We start from the raw sequence: 16,629 nt of genomic DNA, 5'->3' as shown, positions 1-16,629 counted from the left end.
ACTCCTTCTTGATAGGGGTTTGTCAATGCTGATCTATCCTCAGCAAATAGCTCCTAGTTTTCAGCTAGGCATCAGCATTGTGTGAGGCTTGGTTTTACCATGTCAAAGTGTTTCCCTTGCTTTTCTTGCTTTAGATTTTCCCAATTTTAAGCTGTCCATTCAACAGTTGCTTCAGTGCCCTGCTGATGTTCATTCTCCTCACATATCCCACCCAGTGTAGTTGTTTTGAGATTAGGTGGGAGACTCTCCTTCTCTGCAGTCTCATATTTTCTCCTGCCTTCAGAACCCCTCTACCTGGATGTCCCACAAACAACTGGAGACTGTATGCCCATTGTGGGCAGGGAATGTACCTGTTTATTGTTGTATTGTACCCTCCCAAGTGCTTAGTACAGTACTCTGCACACAGTAAGTGCTCAATAAGTGACTGAATGAATGAAATTTAATGTGTCCAACACAGAAACTCCCATCTTCCCATCCAAACCCTGTATTCCTCTCTGACCACCATTCTCCTTGTCTCACAAGCCCATAATGTTGACATTATCCTTGACTCATCTCTCTCATTCAACCCACGTATCCAATCTGTCACCAAAACCTACCAGTTCAACTTTCAAAACATCGCTAAAGTCCACCCTTTCCTTTCAAACTGCCACCACATAAATCCAAGCATTTATCTTATCCTGCTTGTACTACTGTATCAGCCTCCTTGCTGACCTCCCTGCCTCCTGTCTCTCCCCACTCTAGTCCATACTTCATTCTGCTGCCTGGATCATTTTTCTACAAAAACATTTGGACAGAAATTTACTTCTTGGCTTTCAGAAAGAAGTGAAAGATTTTGCAGTCTGATTGGCCACATGTGGCATCGACTGAGCTGGGAGTAAGCTTGGCTAGATTATAAATTGTAAGCTAGACTGTAAACTTCTAGACTGTAAACTCCCTGTGGGCAGGGAATGTGCCTTTTTTGTTATATTGTACTCTCCCAAGTGCTTGATACAGTGCTCTGCACATGATAAGCACTCCAAAATGATTGACAGGCTATATGAAGGATGAGTATCCTTTGCAAAATGTAGAGTTTTATTCATATTAATTTCTGTCTCTCCCTTTAGACTATGTGTTCATTATGGGAAGGGAACATGTCTGCTAATTCTGTTGCACTCTCAAGAGCTTAGTATAGTGCTCCTCACATAGTAAGGGCTCAATAAATACCATTAATTGTTACGGGGTGGTGCTTGTCAGTTTGGAGAGAATGGTACCCAGGAGCTGAAGAAAAGAGTTTGTCTACCATAAATTCATTTCAATATACAATTTCCCATTTATTTACCACTGCATATTGCCTTAATAGACAAGGTTTGTATGTGGGAAGACACTGCTACCTTGCGTAGCCTCAAGGATTGAAATTATTGTGGTAAATGTATGCAAATCTCAACCTCAAGGTTAGAGGAAGTCAATATTTCAAAGTTCCTAAATTGTTTAAATCCATCGCACCGGATAAGGTGCTGCACTTGGAAAGCAAACTCACTAAACTGATTAAATCTCACTTCCAGAATAGAGGAGGGTTACTTGTACTGCCACCTATTGTTGTATTGACTTATAGTGCAGAACATAAAAAACATCTAGCCAAAATCAGATGTGATTTAAAAATAATGATAATAAATAATTATGGTATTTGTCAAGTGCTTACTATGTGTCAAGAACTTTTCTGAGACTGGGGTAGATACAAGTTAATCAGACTGGACACAGTCCCTGTCCCATATGGGACTCACAATCTAAGTAGGAGGAAGAACAGGTATTGAATCCCCATTTTACAGATAGAGAAACTGAGGCACAGAGAACTTAAGTGACTTGCCCAAGGTTACACAGCAGGCAAGTGACAGAGCTGGAATTAGAACCCTGGTCTTCTAACTCCCAGGCCTGTGCTCTTCCCACTAGGCTATGCTGCCTTCTCTACAGATTTGTATTGCCCATCAGTGATGATATCCATGTACCATTTGACATGAACATTACTACGTGCTAGAAGTTGATTTCATGGTTTGAGAAAATTGACTGAATTAAATTGTTACCATATTTCAGGATGGTGAGCTTTTCCCCCCATTCTCCCCCTCTAGACGGTAAGCTAGTTGTTGGCAGGGAATATGTCTAGCAACTCTGTTATACTGTATTCTCCCAAGCGCTTAGCACAATGCTCTATACACAGTAAGCACTCAATAAATATGATTGGGATGATTGACTTTTCAAGTTGAAGAGTCCATTGGCAGCTGAGATTTTCTAACAGTAGATGTCACACTTGCCAAATACAAGGAGAAAGAAGATGGAACACTTGAAATTTTTCAAGCAAGTCATGTAAAGAGAGATACCATAGCACTTTAATGATGTTAGGTACAAATGAGACTCTTGGATATCGTGGGGTTTTTTAATGGTATTTGTTCAGCACTTAATATGTGCCAGGCACCATACTAAGTGCTTGGGTAGATACAAGCTAATCAGGTTGGATACAGCCCTAGTCCCACATAGGGCTCCGTGTTAATCTCCATTTTACAGATGAGGTAATTGAAGTATAGAGAGATAAGTGACTTGCCCTAGTTCACACAGCACACAAGTGGTGGAGCCCAAATTAGAACCCAGGTCCTCTGAAAACCAGGCTGGTGCTTTTTCCACTAGGCCACATTGCTTCTCAATGTTGTCATTCTAGTATTGTTACATTAACTGTACTCTGTCCCATGAAATGGTTGGTCCTCCTTGCCACAGTTCTATGCGGAATGCTGATCTTCCTCTACCTTTTGAACAAATGAGGAAACAAAGCAGGGCATTTTTGGGACAACTAAAATCTCATGGCACTTTGGGAACTGTCCCCCAATTTTCCATTGATTTCTTAGCTGCTGAATTCCATGCCTTAACTTTTTTATATAGCCAAACATAACAAATTGAAATGGGATGCTTGTCCCAGGAAGTGCAGTATGATCACATTGATGACTACTGTGGTAGGTGGTGCGTGCTAACTTAATGGAGTTCTCAGTGGTCACCTCATATCTCTCTGATTACTCAGCATCTCAGGTCAGCCTGTACCTTCACAAACTTTAGGACATTTCACTCTGCTCATCACGTCCCTGTTCTCTTTTTCATCCTCACCCCAAGCCACATCCCTGTCTAAATATGGGCAAACTCTTTTTGATCCTAGACTTGTTCCTGACCTAGTTACCACTCCTCTTCATTGTCAGTGAGACCTGGGTCACTCCACATGATATTATTCCCTGCCATTCCTTGCCCAAGGGGCCTCCCCTCCTGGTCCTTCTTTCCTCACTCCCACATGCTGCCTTTATACCATCTGCCCTCTTCCTCCACCACAATCTCTTCTGTTAGTCTACTTCATCAATCCCTCCCACCCACTACAATTACCATTTACTGCCCCTAATCCCAACTCTGCTTTTCTGGTTGATTTTATTTGGGATGTGTTTCTCACCTTCCTTCTCTCTTCCTCTATTCTGATCCTAGAGGACTTCAATATCCATGTCAATGCCTCTTCAGCTGCCTGCTTCCTTCCACTCCTCTCCTAAACAGACCTTCCCCTGACACCAACTTGGACTGAGACTGGGTCTCCCTTTCACTAATCATTATATTATTTCAAACTTCTCTAATTCTGAAATCCCATTCACTAATCCAGACCTCCTAATCTTCTTTCTCCTCCATAGTCCGCCCCTTGAAAAACTTTTCTTTCTCCCCACAGAGACCTCCAATCTCTCAACCTCCCTCTATTTGCCCCAGACCATCATTCCTCATGTGAAGACTCTTCAGCTACTCCTTGCAATGCATAAATCCACACCAACCTTTCACTGAACTCAGTCCTCAAGGTCACAGAGCAGACAAGTGGCAGAGCCAATACACTTAAACAGATAGCATATACTACTACTTCCTCCTATTTGAAATTTTCTTTAACATCTATCTTCCTGCTAGATTGTAAGCTCCAAAAGGGAATATGAGAAGAAACATAGCCTAGTGGAAAGAGCACGGTCCTGGCTCTGCCTCAGTTATCTCAATTGAAAAACAGGGATTAAGACTGAGCCTCATGTGGGACATTGACTGTGTCCAACTTAATTAACTTGTATCTACCCCAGTGCTTAGTTCAGTGCCTGGCACATAGTAGGCATTTAACAAATACCATTTAAATAAAAAAGGACAGAGAACATGTCTATTACTTCTACTGTACTCTGTTAAATGCTAAATAACACAACAGGTGTTAAATAAATCTTAGTGTTAGTTTCTTGTGGTATTTAAATGCTTGCCTCTCTTAGCATTACACCTGGAGAGTTTCCAGTACCCTACCAGTCTCGGCTACGGGAGGGAGAGTCAGGCAGAGGCATATCCATTCCATTCCTAGCTTGGGCAGTGACTAGTGAGTAGAAGGCAATCTGCTACAAGTTAAAACTCATTTGTGCTGGGAAGCAGTGGTATGGGAGACAGTTGAGGGCAGAGACTCAAGTTTACTGCGCAGAAGGAGGCAATGGTCAATCACTTCCCTATTTTTACCAAGGAAACTATAGATCCACTACCAGAATGATCGCAGTTGGAGGTGGGATGTTCTGGAAGAGATGTGTCTAAGGCATCACTATGGGTCAGAAACAACTCAACAGCATAAGTCAAGACATTAAGTGCTCATTTTATGTCAAAGTGCTTACTTTGTGAGTTAAGCGCAGGTATAAACATAAGATAATCAGGTTAGACACAGTCCCTGTCCCATATAGGACATATAATCAATCAATCGTATTTATTGAGCGCTTACTGTGTGCAGAGCACACAGAGCATAAGTAGGAGGGAGTAAGATTTCATCTCCATTTTATAGTTGAGAAAACCGAGGCACAGAGAAGTTAATTGACTTGCCTAAGGCCATTTAACAGGCAAGAGGCAAAGCCAGGATTAGAACCCAAGTCCACTGATTATTCCCAGACCCATCCTCTTTCCACTAGAAAACACTGCTTTTCTAGTTATTTTGTGGGCTATTGCCTGGTTCTTCCAACTTGAAAAGTTGTTTGCATTTTTAACCACTCACACAATTACTTTAGCCATACTTCTCATTTACATCTTCAAGTCTAGGTAATGGAAACAAGCTGGCAATGTGGCCTCCCCTCAAGGCTATAGTGAGGCTATCTTGTTAGCTATTTCCTCAACTCAACAGTCAAGCTAGGAACCAGGATGTTAAGAAAGAAATGCCTTTGAATTATCTATAAAACAAGCCTAAATGAATCACTCCTTCTCCTCAGAACATGAAGAGACAAGGAGTATTACTCTATTGGCTGTCTGTCTGTATGTCTCTCTCTTTCTTTCATGTGCTCATATCTTTCAATCATTCAATGGCATTTATTGAGTGCTTATTGTGTGCAGAACACTTCTGAAGCATTTGGGAGAGTACAATATAGTACAGTTGGTAGACACACTTCCTCCTAACAAGGAGCTTACAGTCTAGAGGAGGAGACATTAATCTTAATAAATTGTGCATATAAAAGTGTTGTGGGGCTGACGTTGAAGTGAATAAAGGGTACAAATCCACATGCAATTGAATGAGGAGCAGTCTTTAGGTTCCAATTAAGTGACTCAGAGTCAAAGGTATTTGATTAATTTTAGTTTTGTGTTTGGCTATTGCAAAACCACGAATATCAATTTTTCTAGCTGAGCTTACGTTTAAGAATCACACTGTGTTTTAACATTTATTCTTTAATTCAGCAATCCTTGTAATCTAACAGTAAAAGATGAAGCTCACATTAAGCTTAATTAAGCTTAATAAGGAGAAGGATTCTATCTGCATGATTTTCTGTCAAATTAAATCTGAGTAAAAGAAAGACTACAGATTTTCTTCAGGGATCAAATGCAGGAGACATGGCCTAAAAAATGTTTTTGATTTATATATATATATTTTCCTGTACAAAGGCCACTATGTATTGCTTATGTAATACATAATCAAGTTGATAGGTAATATAGAAAAATCACTTAAGACATCAAACTTCTACTACTCGATGGAAAATGTTCTCCTTTGAGCAGGATTTTTTCATTTTGATGAATTAAAAAAACAATATCTTATGAAAGCTCCTATAAAAAGAGTCGATGCAGAAGAACTTTCACAAACCACTTCAAAAAACCCTATACAAATACTTTCCAAGGAACCAAATGAAAAAATTTGATAGGTTAGGAGGGGATGGTTGCGGAAAATAGTTGGCTCAAGCATCTAAAATACAAATAAATGTCACTGATTAAATGTTAAAGGAATGAATACACATTTTTAAATCTCTGCAGTCTTCAAAAAACAGACATGATTTTTATCCTCTATATAAATGGCTATAATTCTTAGATTCCCAGAGCCTATGAGAGGCTGGAAGGTGAACAATTTCTGTCCAGCATTTGGGGCCAGGTAACTCAAGAAGGTCTCACTTTTGTCAAATGTACGGGAGCCTGCGGTGGGCACTGAATAGTCTCCACCTCCTTGTAGCCTGATTTCACGGGTCACCCTTCATTACCGGCAATTGTTCTTTAGTCATTCATTGTCTGTCTGGAATAAGAACCAAGAATAGTTAGGCAGCTACTGGGCTAATGATTTTTTAATTAAGGAAGTAAAGAAATTGAACCCTGCCTGGAATTAAGTGTCTATTTAGGACAAAATTCCAGTTAAACTGGTATTGATTAGGGTAAAGAAATAATTTTAGGATTAAGTTAACGTATTGGTTACGAGCAGCAGCCTCCCATCTTCAATATTGCCTTTTTCTTTACTAGCAATCAGGTTTAATAGACCTTAAATCTCTCCCTCTCTCTTATTCTTTCCCTCCTCCCATCTCTCTCTCTCGTTATCTCTCTCCCTTTCCCTCTGGTTTGTGATGAGAATTTTATTAGTGTATGTAAATATGGCTGAGATGAAGGCTTGATCACATTCTCTTCCATGTAGTGTGTGTGTGTGTGTGTGTGTGTGTATGTAAAGATTCTCTTTTTGCACATTCATGCCTAGCAGTTTTCATTTTTCCCTTCGTGGTATCATCTTCCTGAAGTCTTTTTCCTAAGACAGTCACCCCATTTTTAATTACTGTATATCAGGCAAATCTGTCTTCATTGTGTTTTCGAAGCATTTCTTCTATCCATCTTCTCTATGATTAATCCCTTTCAGCTCACTAAAGAGTTACTATTTGGACACTTGCTGTTTTCCATTCTCCTCACATGTCTCATCCAGTGGAGGTTTGATGAGCTACGTGTTATTTTGATAGTTTGGGATCCTGACATCAGTTGATTATAGGCGATATTATTGGAACTGCTTAGGAAGTTGAAGGTGGTGTCAATGATAGGTCCTGGTCACAGCCAAGAAGAAGATTGGCTGCTACAGCTATCTACTGATCTTTTATTTTGGTGTGAATCCTGATGTTATGTTGGTGCCTCTCTCTTGTCAATCTACTCGAGAACCAGTGTGTCCTAGTGGAAAAAGCACAGGCTTGGGAGTCAGAAGACCTGTGTTTTAACTTAGGCCCTGCCGCTTGCCTGCTGTGTGACCAAGGGCAAGTTGTGTAACTTCTCTGTGCCTCAATTTCCTCATGTGTAAAATGGGAAATTAAATCCTACTTCCTCCTACTTAGACCGTGAGCCCCATGTGGGATAGACCTATTTGACCTAATTACCTTGTATCTACCCCAGTGCCTAGTACAGTGCTTAGCACGTAGTAAGTTCTTAACAAATACCCTCACAGTTGTTCTATTAGGGCAGCAGTACCTTTTTAGTAGAATCTAGAGCCTGAACCTACAGCTGGAGTTGACACATTTCTAGACTCCTTAGTACTCATGTCTCTATAAGTCCTCAATTATTTATTTTGAGTTGTAGCTATTTTGTCTGTCCTCCCCGCTAGAGTATATGCTCCTTGTGAATGCATCACTTTTTATTCAGTACTTCCCAAGTGTCCAGTACATTTCATCTCACCAAGTGGGCACTCAGTTACTGTTATTGTAAAAATTAAGAATACCAATTTGAAAATGTATTGTTCTGGACTTTTTCCTATTTTTCTCAAAGATCATGTCATTTGTGAAGCCTCTATGTGATTCTCAAACTGCATGATAAATGGTATTCTTTAGTGGTCAATACTAAAGACAACTACATTACAGGAACTTTCTGAAATATGGCTTTTCCTCGTACAGGGTTGAGATATGGAAATACAATTTTGTTCTTTTGCCATAAGAGAAATTCCTTTGTTTTCCTCAAGAGCGCTAAAGAATCACTAAACACTTAAAATGTGGAAGATTGGGAATGTCTTGAAGAATTATACATTTTCCCATTTAGCTTTCTGTTTTCAATGCTTACATATAAAGGAAATAGTTACAAAGTTTTCTGGCTAAATTGGAAGGCACATTTGAAGGCTTAGATATTGAGACATGTTTTAATCTTACATTTGGAAGTGAAGAATTAGACACTTCAATACCATATCTATGTAATGTGTTTTTTATGTAATGTTTGTTTTATGTTTCTCTTTCTCTCAAACTACTGCAAGGACATGAGCAATTGTTATGTTTTCCATGGCTAACTACATGCCAGTGAACTACTCCTGATAAGATTAATATTATTTCTTTGGGTCTTCATGTTGTCTTAGTGTTTTGTTTCATTTCTCCTTCTGTGTCTGTTGCTAGTTCTCTCTCCCCTTTCTCATTTTTAGATTGTGATCCCACCGAGGGACAGGAACCCTGTCTAATTCCCACCTGCATATTCTTTCCCAACACTTAGTACAGTGCTCTGCATGCAGTAAGCACCGCATTTAATAAGCAGTATTACTGCTACTCATTTGATGGGCATGAAAGTTGAAATACTAATAGTTCATTTGTTTTTTTACCAAGGTGCAAATAATTCACCCTCACTCAATCATATTTATTTAGTGTTTACTGTGTGAGAGCACTGTACTAAGCGCTTGGGAGAGTACAGTATTACAGAGTTGGTAGACACATTCCCTGCCCACAAATCAGACATATCCCAGGGTACAGTTGTCATTGTCATCATCATCATAATAGCAACAATAGTATTCATTATTCATAGCCTTCGAAACTTTAAACTATTTTCTTGGGATGAGATTAAACTCCTCCCCTCCTCCTTCTTCCTTCTTTCCTCAAGACAAAGCTTCCCAACTCCAGTAGGAGAAACGTGAATGCAGGCTTCTCTTTTGGGATTTTCATCTCATTTTTAACTATCTCTAGAAAACTGATACTGATTTAAAAAGCTGAGGCAAGAGAACAGATACTATCACTCCTTGGTAAAGATAAACACTTTCTTCTTGTGAAGACTTCCTTCTTACCTGTACTGGAGGGGGAATAAGAGCCATGAGGACCTCGGGCTAGTTCAGGGAGGGAAATCTGGAATAAAAATCATTAGATTATACTATAAACACCTTGTGGGCAGGAATCATGTTTAACAACTAGATTATATTGTACTCTCCCAGGAGCTAGTGCAGTGCTCTGCACATAGTAAGAACAGCGCTCAGCACTTAGAACAGTGCTTTGCACATAGTAAGCGCTTAACAAATACCATCATTATTATTATAGTAAGAGCTCAATAAATATGATTGATAGATGGCTTTAATATAACAAATTTGAAGTACTAATTTCCTACCAAACACCCCATTTCCAATTAGATCTTCCCTGAAACCTCCTGTGACTCTCTCTCCTTCTCTCTCTCTCTCTCTCTCTCTCTCTCTCTCTCTCTCTCTCTCTCTCTCACACACACACACACACACACTCACATACACACATCTTTTCTTTTCTTTCAGTACAACTCACTGTTTCTGACAATGTGCCTGAGTTGGTGATGAAATAAGGGAGTTCCCTGAGATCAAGTGGATCTTGGTCCATCCATCTGAGGTCCCAGGTCACCTCACATGATGGGAACCCTGACCAGTCAGCTGCTAAGGCCCCAGTTTCCAGGACACAGGCTGTGAGGAGATTCTAGTGCAGGGCTGATGGAGCTTCTGGTGCAGCTTGAGGAGCCCTGAGCCAGGCTGCAGCTCACCAGTTCCCACCTGTGTTAGATAGAGTCTTGGAAGACTCCCAGGGATGTGTGGGGGTGGATGGCAAACCTGTCATTTCACAGGTTTTTATGTTCTCTCATTCTTAAAATTAGCCCAAATCCCCTTGCTGATCTTATTTTTGTCTCCCACTCCCGCCCAGAGTGCTTCTTTAAGCTCTGAGCAGAGGCTTTCAGTGTCTTTCTCCTCCTTGTTCTGAACGGGATTAGGATGTTGGGGTAGGGAGAGAGAGGGAAGTCAAGATCCTCTATGCAGGTGCCTCCCATTAAACAGGGATCCTAGCACATACATTACTGATGGATTGATTTGCCATCCTGGTGGAAAGGGAATGAGCCTGGAAGTCAGAAGATGTGAGTTGTTATCCCAGCTCTGCCACTTGCCTGCTGAGTGACCTTGGGAAAGTCACTTAACTTCTTTATATCTCAATTTCCTTATCTGTAAAATGGGGGATTAAATACCTGTTCTCCCTAACCCAAAGACTGTTCCGATGTGGGGCAGAGACTTTGTCCGATCTGATTATCTTGCATCTACTCCAGTGCTTAGTACAAGGCTCGGCACATAGTAAGTGCTTAACAAGTACCATTATTATTTGTTCTCATTTGGACATTCCAGCCCAGTGGTATGTGCAAAAAAAGTAGGAGTCAAAGATGGAGGTAACACGATGCACTGTCTTGACCCACTAAACTGCTCTCTGGGAATAAGCAATTTATTAGTCTGATGCAGACCAACCAACTTTTTATGTACTTTGAAGGTTTACTAAAATGATACCCTGAAAGAGAAAATTCATGGTTCCTGGTGAGAGCTTTGAAATAACTGGCTGATAACCTACTACAGTACTTACTTGGGGAGAGAAAGGTGCAATCAATGTCGGAACCAGAGGTAATGGCAGTGGCTAAAAAGACACAAAAAGCAAAAACCAAGATAATTAATAGAGGGCTAGGGTGAGTGGAAAGCTTTGGAGACACAAAATCATTTGAAAACATCACAAGGCACTTTAGTCTTTTAGGATAAATCCTTTGAGTAGGATTGCTCCTCCTCCTCCCCCTCTCCTTCCTCTCTTCCTCTTCCTCCCCCCCCCCGACCCTGCTGGGCCACAGACTCCTGGGAATATATCCTCTCCTTAGCTGGTTTGGAGACTGCTCAAACCGCACACTTGAGTTTATGAAGGTTGGTTAGCCCCTCAGTTCAGAACGCTAAGACTAAAATGCATCTTGATTTGCCTGATTGCTACAGTGAGGAACAAATTTAGTTGAACTAGAATGCCATCACATCCTCCTCCTTGCCCTGCCAGAATCATCCAAATCATGGAATTGCTTTACAACAGATGGTTGTAGTGGTGGGCACTACTGACTCACCTTTGTTTGGATAAACATGTCTATTAAAAGGGGTGGTATTCCCACGGGAAGGGGTGGAGCTCCTCAGAAACCATACACTGGAGGCCTTGGGTGTGCAGTTGGAGACATCATACAAATCTATTTCAGGTGGTCTCAATGGGGGCTTCTGGACTAGACTAGGCTGGGTTGGCTCCTGTATTTGAGTTCCATGAATGGACATCCCCTACCTTCAGGAAGGGCATCCAGATGAACCACCTTTGGTCTTCTTCTCTGCCTCCCCCCCGTGCATCCTGCCCCAGTAATCACAGGGAGCTCTACCAGATGCCAAAAAAGTTTTCCCAGGGATGCCCAGGGCCACTTCACTGCCATGTATTTTTTTTTTCTGATGGTATTTGTTAAGCACTTACTACGTGCCAGGCACTATACTAAGTGCTGGGGTAGATACAAGCTAATCACATTGGACACAATCCATGTTTCACATGGAACTCACATTCTTAATCCCCATTTTACAGTAGACATAACTGAGGCAAAGAGAAGTTAGGTGACTTGCCCAAGGTCACACAGCAGACAAGTGGCAGAGTCAGAATTAGAAACCAGATCCTTCTGCCTCCAAAGCCCATGCTCTACTAAGCCATGCTATTTCTCACCCTTGGTGTGTGACTTTCACTGACTCCAAACTGTCCAATTTGTGCAGATAGCTCTACTATATTTGTAAACTTGTAATGCCTCCTTCATTTTATTTTAAGTCCCTGGAATGAAGAAACTTGGGTTTTGCTTTTGTTGATCTTTCCCAAGTGCTTAATACAGTGTTTTCAATCACTAGTCATTCAATAAATGCCACTGATTAATTACTCTGCATTGGAGGAGTCATGTGATCAAAATGTGCTATTTTATTTCATCATGCCTACTACTGTAGGAAGTACGGGAAGCAGCGACACGGGAAGCACTCGGGAAGCGACACGGGAAGTACGGGAAGCACGGGAAGCAGCGTGGCTCAATGGAAAAGAGCACAGGCTTTGGAGTCAGAGGTCATGGGTTCAAATGCCGGCTCTGCCAATTGTCAGCTGTGTGACTTTGGGCAAGTCGCTTAACTTCTCTGTGCCTCAGTTACCTCATCTTTAAAATGGGGATGGAGACTGTGAGCCCCACGTGGGACAACCTGATTACCTTGTAACCGTCCCAGCGCTTAGAACAGTGCTTTGCACATAGTAAGCGCTTAATAAATGCCATTGTTATTATTATTATTATTACTGTAGCACTGTCATTGTGATCTATCATATTTATTGCGTGCTTACTGTGTGCAGAATACTGTACTAAGTGCTTGGGAGAGTACAGCACAACAATATAACAGACACATTCTCTAATCACAATGAGCTTTTCAGTGAAATTAATCAACAGTATTTTTGAGCATTTTCTGTAGACAGAGCTGTATTAAGCACTTGGGAGAGTACCATAGAGATAAAAGACATAATCCTTTCCCTCAATAAATTTATATTCTACTGAGATTTGTACTGCCCTTGGATTCATACCCCTTATTCACCCCAACCTCAGCCTCACAGCACTTATGTACATATCCATAATTTATATTAATGTCTATCTCCCCTTCTAGACTGTCTTCCCTTCCAAGCTCTTTGTGGGCAGGGAAAATGTCTACCAACTCTGTTGTGTTGTTCTCTCCTAAGTGCTCAGTTCAGTGTTCTGAACACAGTAAGCACTCAATAATTAAGAACTTCAATGTGGACATAACCCCACTGGTCACTGGAGAGCCATTCGGATTTAACTAGGATGAATTAATAGATTGCTCTGCTAGTGTTCCTCACCTCTCACTCAAATTGTTGATCTGAGAAGCAGAAAACACCTATCTTAGTATGGCATTGAGATCAGTTATGTTGTTTAGGTAGGAATAAAGGTTTCATAGCAAATAGGCTGGAACTCATTGAAAGCAAGGAACATGTCTACCAACTCTATTGTATTGTGCCTTCCCAAGTGCTTAATACAGTGCTCTGACACAGAAAGTACTCAATAAATATCAATGATTGATCAAGAAGAAACATACCATTGTAATGTATTGTGGACTGGCATATCCAGCTGAAGAATCTTCGAGGGCACCCGGAGCATTTCCCTGTTGGCAAAGGTGACTTGTGAGCAAAAATCTTCCCACCTCAAAAAATTGTTTTCTTCCTTCATCACCTCAATCACCCAACTCTCATGTGTCTCTTTCCATTTAATCTATTAGAAAGAATTGGAATTTTCATGACTGGATTCTTTCTAGACAGGCCAAGGATCATCTATTTAGCTAAAAAGTGCATTGGAATTAATAAAATTTTGTCCATGAAATTTTAAAGTTTGATATCTAAATTAGAAACATGGTTTCCACCTTCCAAATCCTTAATAATAATAATAATAATCATGGCATTTGTTAAGCGCTTACTATGTGCAAAGCACTGTTCTAAGCGCCTTAGATTATCAACCAAAAATTGTGTGGTCATGTGTAAAAAAATTCAAAACCCAAATGGATGCTGAGGAAAATCAGTGACAAAAAGGACAAGAACTAGGTTAAAACATAGTGTAATTAAAGTCATGATAGTGCTGGAAGAAAAGTAAAGCTACTTGAAGTACTGTGGTTCTGCTATTTGTCACAATAATAACCTCCTTTTTGTAATCATCAATCGTATTTATTGAGCGCTTACTATGTGCAGAGCACATAGTAATGATAATTTCTATGATAATATCATAGTAATGATATTTGTTAAGTGCTTACTATGTGCCAGATAATGTACTAAGCGCTGAGGTAGGTACAAGATAATCAGATTGGACAGAGTCCCTGCCACACTTGGGATTGGCAGTCAATCTCCATTTTACAGGTGAGGTAACTGAGGCATGGAGAAGTTAAGTGACTTTCCCAAGGTCACACAGCAGACAAGAGACAGAGCTGTAATTAGAACCCAGGTCCTCTGACTTCCAAGCCCGTGCTCCTTCTACTGGTCCTTGCAGCTTTCCCTATCTGTCATTTCTTTTGTTACCAGGAAAAGCTGGTATTTTGCAACTGCACTGTATTACTCTATATTTGAAACTGTCATAATCAAATTGGCTTCTCCACTGAATCTAGGAATCCTAGTTTTCATTCCAAGTAAAATAGTTACTTTTCCACTTGTAAATATGAGTTGCGTGACACAGATGGTAAAGTGCTTTGTGAAATGCCTATTGCAGGCAAGTACAGAGGTGGAATTTAAAGAGTCTAAACTTCCATTTAATTGGGTAGGTAGTAAGACATGCATACTGAGCAATTCTAAAGTTATCCAGCAAGGGAGCTAATTTTACTCCTCTAATACCCTCAGAAGTTTTCTCTTTAAGCTATGTAAAGCTAGTCAATCAATCAGTCACTGGTGTTTATTGAGCACTTGCTATGTGCAGAGCATTGTACTAAGTACTTGGGAGAGTTCAGCACAACAGAATTAGTGGACACATTCCCTGCTTTGCCCCATCCTCAGCTGGACTTTCCTCATAACCACTGGACTTTCCTCATAACAACTCAGATGCTCACTTCTTCTCACTCTTCGATTCCACTGACCTCCTGCTCTTCCCCATCATGATTGTCTCAAGTCCCAGCAGTAGGCAGACAGTGCCCTGCCCTCCTCCCAGCTCCTGCCTGTTTACGGGGATGGGGCTGGACATTAAATCATAAATGTTCTTTCCCACAAGAAGCAGCATAGCCTCGTGGAAGGAATGTGGGCTTGGGAGTCAAATTCTGGCTCTGCCAAATGCTTGCTGTGTGATCTTGGGCAAGTCAGTTAATTTATCTGTGCCTCAGTTCTCCTGTTCTCCCTCCTACCTAGACTGTGAGCCCCAGGATTGTATCCAACCCAATTCCCTTGTATCTTTCCCAGCACTTAGAACAGTGTTGGACACATAGGAAGGGCTTAACAAATACCATGAAAAAGAGAGTGTCACCAGCATTTCTAAGTGAGCTCAGTAGTGGGTTTGAGGGGACACTCCCAACCCCAATTCACAGTCGTATCCTCTCATCCTAAGCTTTACTTGGGTACTGGGGAGCATCTAGTTTGCCTGGTCCTGATCCTGTGGCCATCATGGATGTGTTCCTGGGAAACCTTTATCTGGGACTCACCACAGAATGACTCCCTAAGTGGTGTCCAACCCAGGACCTGAATTGACTTCGTCTCCCTGCACTAGGCTTGGACTATAGAGAGGGAGAACAATATGTACAGGCACCGCAAAGCTGGGTCAATCAGAAAAGGCATAGCCAGGGCCTTGTCAACCAGCCAACAACTGAGATAGCTGGCTCAGGACACACCTTCAGTGAGGAAGCAGCATTGCCTAGTGGAAAGCACACCTGCTTGGGAGTTTGAGTCGGAGGCCCTGAGTTCTAATCCCAGCTCTGCCACTACCCTGTTGTGTGACTTTGTTCGAGTCACTTAACTTCTCTGTGCCTCAGGTCTCTCATCTGAAAAATGAGGACTTGATACCTGTCCTCCCTCCTGTTTAGCCTGTGAGCCCCAAGTGGAACCTTGTATTTACCCCAGTGCTTAGTACAGTGCGTGACATATAGTAAGGGCTTAATAAATACCAAAATTATTGTTATTATTGTTATGATTTGAAAGTGCCAGTTTCCGTCCCCCCAAGTCAGAAGCATCAGATAGGCTCTCAGGAACCTGGGGGGGATTGCAGTGTCTCTGAAGTGAGGGGGAACATTTTTACATCATGCTGAGCCTGCAGCTTAACTCACTATTGTGTCATATGATGACATCATAAGGAAAGGGAGGGAGGAATTTTCCTGGTCCTGGGCAGCCTGCTGTCTGAAGCCGGACCTGGACATGACAGAAGGAACTTAGGCAGGATGGATGGGAGGCCTATGGAGTAGGGCTGAGCAGGCCATGGTCCAGGGGATGAAACTGGTGGCATCATTTTGTTTAAAAAGGAGTAAAGTGCCCTCCCTCTGCTGTTACCCATTTCTTACTTCTGTGGGAAGGCCATGTGACAGATCTTGTGGTCCATTCATTTGGGGTTCGGGCCAAGCATATCCCTCATTGTCAATTCCAGATATGGTGCTGGGCTGTCTGGAGCAAGAACAAGTTGAGTGGTTAATGTTCCTTCAGCACAGTCATCTTTAGATTGGGTGAAGGTGAGCAAGAGTTCTGGCTAAAGGGATTTTTTTATTATTGTTCTGTGGATCATGGCCATATTGTATTTTGGGTTTGTGGCCCTTCAAGACATGGTACTTGGCTGCTCTTGTTGCAAGTCCAGAGGCCAGTAGTAGGTGGT

At 41.4% G+C, this 16,629-nt stretch overlaps 1 non-coding gene across 1 annotated transcript; it reads left to right on the top strand.

Annotated features, from left to right (window-relative positions):
• Nucleotides 1-4,273: 4,273 nt before the first annotated feature.
• LOC119929355 lies at nucleotides 4,274-4,411 on the top strand. The gene has a single exon (XR_005451482.1). It is a non-coding gene; the product is annotated as a small nucleolar RNA SNORA7 (small nucleolar RNA).
• Nucleotides 4,412-16,629: the final 12,218 nt, after the last annotated feature.

Source organism: Tachyglossus aculeatus, chromosome 5, assembly GCF_015852505.1.
Source record: "Tachyglossus aculeatus isolate mTacAcu1 chromosome 5, mTacAcu1.pri, whole genome shotgun sequence".
Lineage (NCBI taxonomy): Eukaryota > Metazoa > Chordata > Mammalia > Monotremata > Tachyglossidae > Tachyglossus > Tachyglossus aculeatus.
The sequence above is the reverse complement of the archived record's forward strand: the minus strand, read 5'-3'. Positions and strand labels throughout refer to the sequence as shown.